Below are 12,614 nucleotides of genomic sequence, written 5' to 3'. Positions count from 1 at the left end.
CCTCTCCCTCTCTCCTCCCTCTCCTCTCTCCTCCCTCCCCCTCCTCTCTCTCTCCCTCTCTCTCCCCCCTCCCCCCTCCCTCCCTTCCTCCCTCCCTCCCTTCCTCCCTCCTTTTTATCAAGAGGGAGTATATTGAGTTTTCTCTACAGCTTGTTTATGGCTTAAATATAATTCATTTTTAAGCAGTTTCTGATTGAATAACTCTTCATGCTTCTGATGTCCAGGGAAAATAAAAATTCAAGAGGGTTTTTACTAACCTTGTAAAAATCATAGGATAAACTCCAGGAGAGGAAAAATAAGCTTCTTTCTATACTCAGTCTCTTTAACAAATGAATCCCAAGTTCATGTATAAACTTGCAGTTACTAAGGACAGAATATCAAGGAATACTACAAAAGCAACAGGGTTTTAGAAAGAAAAAAAAACCAGTAGAGTGTCATTTTTCTCATTATTTGTTGGTACAATAGTGACAAAGCACTCATACACACAATGTGTAAGTTTTAAAAAGTATAAAAGTAAATCACTGATAAAATATATAGAAAAATGACCTTTTCAAAAATCCCATTTCAAATTTTCAAAGTCAGGAGCTTCAGTGAATGATGACTCTAAGATACCTTTTCCAAATAGAATAGAATTGTAGAGGCTCATTTCTACCCTGGGTAGCAAGAAATTAATTATTAGGATTGCTTTGAGTCACAGTGATACTGTGAACTTCTAATTATCCCAGGTAATGTAGGCAAGGATAGTACATAATTGAAATTCAATGATAACACAAAAGGCTTATTCTAACTGTAGATTTCAACCTCCTTCCCTGGGAAATCTTCATATAAGCCAATGAGAATAGCCAAGTTGCCTATGTAGCACTTTACTTGTCTTAGTGGCATGCTCCCTTTTACGTGAAATTGTTCATAAGAAGTGGACTAGTCAAAATGTGAAAAGGGGCTACAGTACCTAACAGTTGAAAAAGCTAACATTTATTTTCATGCTAATAACAATCAGATCTCTTGGGAGCTTCAGACAGATTCCAGGAGCTCCCTATTAGACACACATGAAAACAGTTTGCAGGTAAGACCTTAGCCATCCATTTCCAGGTTCAGGAACCCAGAGAGGTTACTGGCTCACTGGTAAAGAGGTTTGGAAGGTTTGAGCCTAAGAGAAGCCTGGTGTGGCTTAATGCAACAGAGAAGGATAATTATAAATGGCAGGTAGTCAAAAGGCCATTCCCAAGAGCAGAGCACCTGAATATTTGAGAAAGCCAGCACACCACTGCAGCCACTCCATAACTTCCTGCCAGGTCTTCTGGTTGGTGGAGGACCCTTTTGAATGCACACACTCTGATGATAAATTATTCACACACTTACTTTCTCTTTTCATAGCCACATCTTGTCACTTTTGGTGTATAACAGGAACGAGTGTTTGCTTATTTACTAGGGTGTTGAAATTATCTAATTGTTAAAAACAAAAATAGGCCTGGTTGATATAAATATATACTTGACCCTTTTACTTCTTCCACAAATTGTTGACTTTATCTTTTCAAAGAAAAAAATAGAGAAATAATAATTTAACATGTTTTAATTTGGATACTGGCAAATATATTTCTATGTTGTTGTATTAATCAAAATGATTTTATGTTCATTAAATGAAAATATATCAACTTCATGTTAAACTCATTGACTATTTTAAAAAATATGAATAAGAGTTACTCGGCTTGTGAATTAAAAGTTTGCTCAAATCCAAGATAGTATAAAAGAAATTTGAAATACTTGGTACCTCACACCAGATGCCAGGATTTCCTCTTGTTAAGGACCAGCATTTTCATTCACAAAACTTCTAAACCACCTTCCCAGTATCTCTTGAACAACTTGAGAAGTATGAAGTCCAGAGAAGCCTATGAGACCAAAAATACCTCCTGTGAAAATACCATGTCAGGCAGTTTTGATTCCTAAGAAATGGAATGTATGAAATTCTGGACCATGCTAACTTTCCTAAGTTGCTTTCATAATTTGGGAGATTGAATCTATCAGTGGCCAGTGGCCAGTACGTTATTATTTTAAGAAAGTAGGTATGAATGTTCAGTACTATAAACAATTAATAGAAAATGGGAAGATAAACAAAATTTTGTGAATTAGTCATTGTCTAAGAATCTTCTTGATTTTCTCAAATTCACTTTGGATTTTCCAGTTCAGCTGGTGATTCTGTTAGTGACATTTCTGTGCTTCCTATCAAACTGGCTTTTAACACAGCTGCCTTTTCGTACTTTAGTGCTACCAGACTTCATGTTCCCAGTGGTCTCACTCTTTTGGCACAGAAATGACAAAATTCTTTCACACCAAGGTGTTAATCACTAATGTGTTTTGCCTTTTAAGTTATTTTGGGGACAACTAGGCTGCTTAATGTAAAAAATTAAATCTGTAATGGCAGGAGTCTAGGCACACTGATGCTTCATAGAATATGCATCCGGTTTAAATCTTGCTGGTACACTACAGATTACTCACCATTACCTGGTTCTTTCTTTTCTTCTTCCTTTCCTTACCTCTTTTGTTAATTGCAATACCTTATGATCAGGTAATATATACTCTGGACACATGGATAAAGGCAGAGGTAAAAAGACAATTAAGATAGAGCTCCTTTCCCCAAGGACTTCTCATATGGTAGAGAAGATATCCTGTCAGCCATCTCATTAATCTTGGAAGGGTGATAGGTGAGATTGGCAAACACTAGTAAGAAGAATGGAGTATTGACTGCTTGGAGGAGGGGCTTGTGAAAAACTCCACTGAGTGAAAACATTGAAGCTGATTCATGAATGATGGCTAGGAATTTCTCAGAAGGGAAAGAAATTTCTCAGTTGGAGCAGTGAGCACAATGTGTGGGCCTCACAATGTGACTTGAACACAGAGTGTGAGGACATTCTGTCAGAAACTAAGGCTGGAGAGCTTTGGAAGCCTGGGAGTGTTCCTGTACAGCTTACTATGATTTGGGGAGTTCATGCTGTCATCAGAGACATATCACTGAAAATTGAAGTGAGAGAATGACATGTTCCTGTTGCTCTGGTAACAAATGTAGACTGAGGGTATGATGCAGTGGATAAAGGCTTCACAGAGCTCTATCGCTGTGTTTTGAGTGGATGACACGGGCCAAGACGTGGCCCAGGATTCTGGGTATACCTTGGGAGAAACATAATCATAATGCCCACTTTGTTCAATGACATTAATTTTTGGTGTACTTGATACTGTCTGGGTGCTTGATATATTTTAAATATTTCAACTCAGTAACAACTCTGAGAAGTCACCATGATATATAGGGAATGTAGCTAAGGCTAAGAGGTGGACCATCTCCAAAACTATTTAGGAAATAAATAATCAAGTGAAGATTTGGGGTCAGTTTCAGTATGGTGTAATGTGATGGAAGTAAAGGGATACTGGTAAGAAGAGCCATGACCATAGTGGGAACAGAGCCACAGCAGAGTGGCTATTATACCAAAAAATAGGGGGGTGAGAAGTTGCAAGAAGGATTCTCTCTAAAATGAATGGAACCTGGAAGATGTAGAGTCCCAAACAAGGTGCTCCCCACCCTTTTATATGTAGTTCTGTCTATATCATACACTTCAGTGAATGAAGCCAACTGGTCAACATGTGGTTCAGTGGAGAGTAGGTAATCAGAGCACTGTGGCTTTTCCCCTCCATTATTCTCCCCTCTGTTGGCATGAGCAGTTAGTAGACAAAGTCCATTGCATGATTTCACATCTTTCTGTTGACTGTTGTGCATTCTGCAGCAGAATGACCAGTAGCTCAAGGCTGATTCTCCTTTATTATGTACTTTGGAAAAGCATAAAACAAAAATTTTCCTTTTGCTTCCCACAATTACAGTAGCAGGATACTAGCAGTCTGAGCAGAAACATAGGGTGCTAGGCAGAATGCTAAGATGATCCCCTGGTGTAAATATTTGTGCAATCCCTATCCCTGAGTGTGAGTAGAAATTTTGAGTATGATGGGCTATTTCTACCATAATTATAGGACCATGTGACAGAAGGAGTTTTGCAGTTGTAATTAAGGTTCCTTATCAGTTGACTTTGAGTTACTCAAAATGGAGCTGTCATGGATGAGCCTGACCTAATCAGGTCAGAGAGATTTGGGAGCATAGAAGAGATTTTCCAACTTATATGTGAAGGGGACATGGCCACCAAGAGCAAACTCGAAGATGAGAGTAATCTTTAACCAACAGCTGGCCAGAATACATGAACTTCAGTCATACAACCACAAGGCAATGAATTCTTTGAGAAAACAGTAATTTCAGACTATGACCTAGAGCTTCAACCCCAGCTCCACTTTGATTTAAGCCTAGATGGGGAATATTCAACTAACATGTTTCAGGTTTTTCATCTACAGAAACTGTGAAAAAGTAAATTTGTGTGGTTATGAGTCACTCAGTTTTGACTGCTATGCTTCAGTGGAAAATAATTATACAATTCTATACTCACATGCCACTTACCAATGTTAATGATGGACTTCATATCCAGTGGTGACCCCCTATAATTATAATTAAGCTAAGAAATTCTTATCACCCAGTGATGTCATAGCCATCACGGTATAGTGCATGCTCCTATGTTTGCAGTGAGGCTGGTGTAAACAAACCCACTGGGCTGCCAGTCTGGGAGAAGTACAGCATATAATTGTGTATAGTAAATAAATGCTTGATAGTAATGATAAAAATCTATGTCCCTGATTTGTGTCTTTATACATCGTAGCATCATATTAGAGTGTACTCATACTTGAAAGAAAAGTAGTTTATTGGAAAACAGTATGTCAAGTTAGGTTGGTAGTAGTCTTGTACGTCTTGTGTTTACCACATTCTCTTGATTGACCTGTAATATTGACGTTTGTGTAAGTACATATCGAATGTTCACACAATGACGAAATTGCCCAGTGACACATTTCTCAGGATGCATCTCTGTTGTTAAGCAGGGCCTGATGGTACCACAATTCAGAGGGGAACGATCCTCCACTATCAGCCCAGCAGAGCATGCTGGGCTGATTTGTTTTGGTGACCCTCTAAAACAGTTTTAGTCTGTTCATGGTTCCAAGTATAATAAATTTAACAGAGCATGCTCTCAGTTATCCATAGATAACTCTTAACTCTTTGAGGCCACTTTGTGTTATTTAATGAGTTACATTTCCATTGCATTGATGACAATTTTTAATTTCAGTGTGGCTCTACTAATGGCATGACTTGTTTTTCGAACAAAACATATAAGTTTTTATTATTCCAGATTTGATTATAGTATGATATAATTATCATGGTTATTATATTTGGAATACTCCTGTTGAAAATCAAGGTTATTAACAAGTGATTGAGTTAGAGTTGTTAGTGATTAAATTGCAACATATAAGTAGCATAAATAATTGTCAAGGGGATTGTAATGTATTGCTTTTTATATTTGGTGTTTCTTGTGTGCAATAAAAGAATAAACAAACTTTTATACTATATTACTGTGAGGAAGTACAACATGCCAACTATAATGAGAAACACTTTGTTGGAAGGAACAATATTTGAAATGAAACCTGACTGTGTGTGTGTGTGTGTGTGTGTGTGTGTGTCTGTGTGTGTATGACTAAAATTTCCATTAAGCAAGGCTGAAATTACCCCTGGGTTTACAATCCCATAAATAATCCAGTTTCAATTATTTGAGCCTCACATGAGTTCATAATAAATGAATTATGCATCAGACAACTTTGTGTCTTTTGTTACTTTTATAATATTGATTCCGAAAAGATTAGTCCTAGTAGAGTAATGGGAAAGGACTCCATGTGGCTGTGTTTGGGTTTTTATTAGATCTCAAACTGAAATGTCTATTTTACTTAAATCAGCTTCACACTTTCGAACATTTGCATCCATCAATTGCAATTTATTTCACTTGGCTTGCTTATTAAGGTGACACACATCAGTGTTGTCCCTCACTTAAGTGATTACATTTGAAACTAAAAGAAAAATGCTCCAGGGAGAAATCCAGAATGGAAGAAGGATAGATAGCAAAGCAGAAAACTGTAGAATGGTTCACAGCCTTCTACCTGCATTAAAGTTTGCATCTGAAACTCATGGTAAAAGGAAATTGCTGTGAATGCAGGAAATGAATCATCAAAAAATACTTTAAAACATGGAATAGAAACTTATATATCTTCACCAACAATTTAAAAACACTTACTTGTATGAGGAGAAATAAACACTGGGTCCAGAAGCTTGAGAAACCAGTGGATCTACCCTGCCCCATCGATTACTAACCACGTCAAGTCGTTCAATGTTGTAACTCTCAGCTAGTTTTTGAGAGGCAGGGGTCTCCCTGGAGTCTGTGTTATTTACATGATTAAGGGTGTTTCAGCAAATTAATGCAGCGTTTCTCACAGTGTGGTACAGAGAGGTCCTAGATGAGAATATGTCTGAATGTTTGATAAAAATGGAAATTCACTGACTCTACCTCAGAACTACCAAATCAATTCTCTAAGGAGTTTTAGAAAGATCCATAGGTAATTATAATGCACAAAAAGCTTTCATGCCACCAGATAATGTGTATTTAGAACAGCTTAATTCTCTCCTCTCTCTTGTCAATGCCAGGTACTCTTTCTTTAATTTTCTTTACTCTCATTTATCTCCAGTCCTTAAGGACGCACTGAACTACAGCTCCAGCTCACTTCTGAGTCACTGCCTATTGTTCCCATTTAACCACCTTTACCCCCCAGCAGCTTGCCTTTGATGTTCACCCTTAGGGCAGGCTTTCGAGCTGATGTCTGGGTGTGGTGTTATTTCCTCATCATCATTGAGGATATAGTTTAACCTTGGAACACGGAGTGTGATGCATGGGTGAGACTGACAGGTGGAGCATGGGATATGCCCTTGAAGGTAGATTTGCTCAGCAGTCCACAGGGTGCTTTGAAATCCCAGTTGAACTTGAGTAAAGTCTGTAGTCTGATGCCCCACTAATACCGTATTCATCTGTGGGATGTTCCAGAATGGAAAGTGACTAAAACTTCTCAAACACTACTGCCCAGAAAAGTTATTTCAAAGCTATTTATTGATGTATTTATTTGCAACAGGAATATCTAGATTTCCATTTTTCTTAAGAAGAACAATTTAAAAATCTTCCTGTATAAATTTACAAGTATTTCCTATAGATACTTGGATGAAGATGGTGGTAAAACCCATGAATAGGTATGAGCAATGGGCTCTTTAGAATCCCAACTCAATTTAAGGTGCCTTAATTCTCATCCATGTAGTAGCTGCAAGTAATAATAATGTTTATCTCATTGAGTTTTATGGTTTTACTGAGATAAAGTATATAAAGCAACTATAATAGTACTAAATGTATAGCAAGGGGTCAGTAAATTGTAATGATAATATAGTTATTATTTATTGAGCATTTACAATGTGACAGTCTCTTCCAAGTTCTTTTCATGAATCCTCTCAGCAAGTTGCTCAAAGCAGTGGCAGAGTGATTGCCTCCCACGTGTGAGGCACTGGGTTAGACTCTCAGCAACATATAAAAGTAGACAAATAAAGGCATGCTGTCCATCTACAAATACCCCCCCCCCAAAAAAAATTAAAAAAAAACAAGACACAAAGTTTTAAAGTAACTGAGTGGACACTTGAATATTCACAATATTGCTAAAATACTTTTCTCATTTGATGTCCTGTGTTGGTTTTATTTTATTTCATTGTCAAAGGGCTAACTATGCTTCCTAGTTTTTAAATCACAAAATTTAGCCAGGCTTCTCTTGTATCAAGTAACTGTCAGAGGAGGATAGTGTGCAAGACTCTGATGCTTGGTTTGAATGTAACTGTGGGAGATATCCTGACATATGTGAGGAAGACACTCAGTGGAAACACCTGGGCAAGGGAGTTGGTTGCTTTCAACTGTTTTCTCTGCTTCAAGTCAGTACTCTAGCAGGACTAGTTTTCTTCTCCACTGGTCATGTAATGTTGACTTTCCTTGTTCTGAAACAAACACACACACACACACACACACACACACACTCACACATACCCCTCCTGATATCTATATGATACCAGTGCAATGCAGTCTCTGTGAAGCTGATCTGGGTTTCATTCTTTTGCCTTTCTCTATCATCAATGATTAAGCAGCCTCTCCCTCCTCTTGTGGTACTTTCTGCACTTCCTTAACGGCTTTTCCCAGATGCTCTTTTGGATTGCATTTATTTGCAATTGCAACTAAAACATGGTGTAATCATGATGTCTGTGAGCCAGTCCCAGGTGAATTGGGGGTTAGATATTTCCTGGTGCAATCTTCTAAGCCCTCTGTTTCTGTCTCAGTTTACTCTTATAACATGGAAACTTAATGTCATCTACATCATGAGGTTTATGTGAGGTTGCACAGAGAGAACCCATAGAAAATGCTTCAACACTAATCTGCCAAATGGTGATTGTTCTACAGACATGAACTAGCATCATCTAAATTTTGTTTTAATGGGTTCACTGCCATGCAAATATGGGGGATAGGATTTGTATGATCCATAGCATCTTATGTAGTACCTGGACCATAAGCTTCACAAGGAGATAAACAATGAATCAAGAGAAACGAACAAAGTGATACTTATTTTTTTTTGCTCAGGCCAAGAGATTTTTAAACAAGAATATAGAGAAAGCTTGTCCCCTTTCTCCTCCACTTTTTATTACCATCCTCAACATGGAATTAGAAAGACACAACTAACCAGAATCTCTTTGTTCCCTGCCTCAGTTCATCAAAGGGCAGCTCTGCCTCTCATTTTGGAAGGAAACACTCTTTTTCTTCCAGAAGCCCTGTTTCTGAAAATGAAGCAGAAATGGGTTTATTACTGCCAATAACTGGTGATTTAGAATAAACTGCACTTTGGGGATATGCTCTGAAGTGCAAATGTAAGAGTATCTCTAATTAAGTGTGTTCATTTTTTTCTGGGGACAGGCAAAGAATGACCTTCATGTGGCTGTGGAGCTAAAGCAGAAGGGCCCAAATAGCTCTGTGGGAACTGCTTTAAACAGTAAAGCCTGGATCTGCCTCCAACCCCCTGTTACTCTCTTGAAAGTACTTCACATAGAATATTTTTAAACTATCATAACAACATCCCTTTTCTCTCACCACCATCTTGTACTAATACCTTCCCATCCCTATCTACTCACAAGGAAGTGGCATAGAACTTTCTCATGTCTAAGATTTCATCTGTTTAGAAATAATCATTTTTAAAAAAGTAAAAATGAGGTGTTGGTTCCTTATCCCTGTATGTTTTATTAAGTGTTTTGTGCATACCTGGCCATTTCTAAGTACTTAATGAGGCATGTCATGACAGTAGATACCTGTCAGCTTCACTGGCTTCTGATTTGGAGACCTGAAATAATTCACTAACTTTTACCAAGTCTCCATGTCCTCATTTGTAAGATGAGAATGAAAGTCTTTCTTATGCTCAAAGAGTGATTTTAAGAATGGGATGGTCCATGTATTTCATCCACTGTTTGGCAAAACATACTCATAGAGATTAAGTAACATTTACAGATATTATTGAACCTGTCCTTACAAAAGTCCCCTGAGTGAGGTATATTGGCTGTTTTTAAGACTGGCAAACTGAAGTTCAGAGATCTAAAAAAACTTGAATGACTTCTGTTCTTGAATCAGTGCTCAGTTCTCTTTTTTCTGTTGATACTCTTTCTCTTATAAAAGGGACTGCAAGGCTCTAAAGGAATAAAATATATATTGGGGTAATGTTTTAGTTTGATTTCAAGCTGTGACTCAAATAAGAGTTGCATATGTATGGCTAAGTCACTTTAACTATTTAAAGGCAATGTTTTTCAGTTGAAAATTAAGGGATGGAAATGGGTGCTGTCCAAGGTACTTCCACCTTCCAATGTTTTGAAGATGTTTTGGACAGGGAGGGAGAATTTCTCTGACACCTTCTTTGTGTTGCTTTCTTTGCTTGGAACCGTAAATCGCATTCACATTATACACTGACGATCGAGCACAGCCAAGTTGTCACAGTGTAAAGTACTCATGGTTCATCCTAAGGAGAAGCCCAAAAAATTCGCTCCCAGATTCCTCAGTGCCTTGGAGTGGGACCTCCTGATAGACTGTACAGAAAACTCACAAGATAATTTTATACTCTTGATAAGAGAGGAGCAGGTTCTGCTGGATCAGTTAGAGAGCAAGGGGATTTTTAGGGAAGGAAAGAGTACAGTCAGATAACTCATTCAACAACTAGTCCCTGCCTCTTAGGTGCCAGGCACTATTCTCCATTTGAGAATACCACAGTGAATCAAATTGGAAAAACAGACCAACAAACTCTCTGCCCTCAAAGGCAGCATTCTGAATTCTAGCAATTCTAGTAGAAGTTGATATTTGATTAAGAAATATATATGCCAGGTAATAACAGTACTTTGGAGGACATAATGCTGGTACAGAGCACAGTGACACAGGATCAGGAGAAGGGGTGTGGTAATATGTAGTGTGGTGAGCAAGGGCCTCTCTGTTGTGGGGATTTTGAAACCAATATTTGAATAAAGTCACTGATTCATGGGATCTTATATGGGGATAAGTATCCCAATAGAGGAAACAGCAAGAGCAAATGTCCAAGGTCATGAGTATGCATAAGGAAATGAGACTGGCAGGCCTGGAAGAACAGCACAGCACCAAGGGAACCCACAGTTGTGACATCCAGAAAGAGCAGCAAGACTCTCACTCTGTTTTCTTTTTTTAATAGCTCCCTGCCTACACACCTTCTTTAGCCCACGAACATCAACTTTACAGGTGAACACATAGGATTCAACCATTGACATTTGTTTCTGGGACATGCTACATAACTGTACAGAGTTCAATGTGGTAAAAAGACAGAAAAAAACTCTTTTGGAGACCACAGGTGATACAGTTTCAGTAATAATATTCCTGTGAATGACCAGGAAGGAAGAACTACGGATTCAATTAAATACTAGTTTGGAAACACTTCATGTTCCACAGTTACTGGGGTTAATGGATTAATTAGAATGTCACAAAGCAGTCTGGAAGGATCATTTGGGGTATAACCTTCATCTTGTGCTAATAAGTACATATACCATGGTTTGGATTTTTAACTTATTTAAAGCTGTGTAGAATAATGGCAAGAAATAACAGGCTTTGTGCTAAACAAATCAGAATTTGAATCTTGGTGTGACCATTCATCAGCAGTATGACCTTGAAAATGCTGCTTCAATGCTCTGAGGCTTAGTGTTTTCTCTGTAAGTCTTGTCTATAAATACTTCCAGAGTGGCTAGGAGAAAGCAATGTTTGTGCCTGATCAATGGTGACTATTCCTATTCAATACAAATCTATGGAGTATAAATTGTCCCCCATGTAGGCATTGTGGGGTTGTTAGGTAGGCAAGAAACACATGATTTCTGTCTTCCAAAACACCATTTAGAGGACAGAATGTACACTCAAGCAACTATAATACAGAGTTACCATCAAAATACAAAAAAGAAGAGATTTCTTCCAATACTGGTTGTGGAATTTTCATGAGAGTTTTAGGAACTTGACAGGCAGAAATGTGGAAAGGTTTTCTCCAGATAGATTAGTTGAACAAAACCCTGAGGATGGAGATGCCCTGAATTAGTTTGGAATAAGGAGCAGATATGTCAAGTAGAGTATATGGACAGAAGTAGGACCGGTGAAGTACAATTCCTGAGTACTGGGAGACCAGGATGCCTTGCGAAGGAGTTCTGACTTCATTCAGTAGGTTAACAGGGAGCCATAGAAGGTTTTTGATTATGAGAATAATCTGAGGGTTGAATTTCAGAATGATTACTTTGGCAACCCTGAAAAGTTTGAGTAGGAGCATGGAAACATTTTTAATAAAACCGAGAGCTAGTACTGTTTGAGTAGGTTGCTCTTTTCCAAAAGTATCATTCATTAATTCTGTCAATAGTCTCTTGAACTTGATGCTATTATCATATCCCTTTTTACAGAGGAGGATATTAAGTCCAGGGATATTCAGTAACTTATCAAAAGACACATCACTAATAAGAGGTCCTAGACATGAATCCCAGCAGTCTGGCTCTAGAGTTCATATTCTGAACCACTCTGCTGCACCACCTCAAAAGCCAGCTAACTGAGTGTGAAGGGTGTCTGTCTTTGCCTGATCTCTTTAGCTCTCTTTGGCCCTCAGTTTGCTCACCTATGAAGCTTTTTAAGAAGCTTTCTAGCTCTTGTTTTTACTTTTTCTTCAGTCCAAGGTTTTAGTGCGGTCTTGATCAATCTATTTGGGAAGTACAGGAGGAAGAAAAAGTAATGAAAGTTGTGCAAGAGAGAGACAGAAACTTCAACAAGCCTCTATTCCCGCCCCCTCAAAGTATTATGGCTCCAAAATTATTTAAATCGAATTTTTTATAAAAAGAATAGGAATTATATATTACAATATGTGTATATATTGGTGTTTTGAATACTAATGGACAAAGACATAAGGAGGTAGCTGGTAAACTCTAAAGTATTATGAACACATTAAGTCCCAAGTTTTCAATTCTATGAATAGTTCAAGGACACTGACACAGGTGTGTTAAAATAGATTGGAGGTAAAAATCTAAAGTTTCTTTTTCTTACATATTATTACATTAATAT

General features: G+C 37.9%; 1 protein-coding gene across 3 annotated transcripts in view; it reads left to right on the top strand.

Moving 5' to 3' along the window:
* Kcnip4 (potassium voltage-gated channel interacting protein 4) overlaps positions 1 to 12,614 on the top strand; it is a 1,063,150-nt gene that overhangs the window by 563,488 nt on the left and 487,048 nt on the right. The window lies entirely within an intron of this gene.

The sequence above is a fragment of the Marmota marmota genome, unplaced genomic scaffold (assembly GCF_001458135.2).
Source record: "Marmota marmota marmota unplaced genomic scaffold, marMar, whole genome shotgun sequence".
Taxonomy (NCBI): domain Eukaryota; kingdom Metazoa; phylum Chordata; class Mammalia; order Rodentia; family Sciuridae; genus Marmota; species Marmota marmota.
This window is presented reverse-complemented; position numbering and strand designations above follow the sequence as displayed.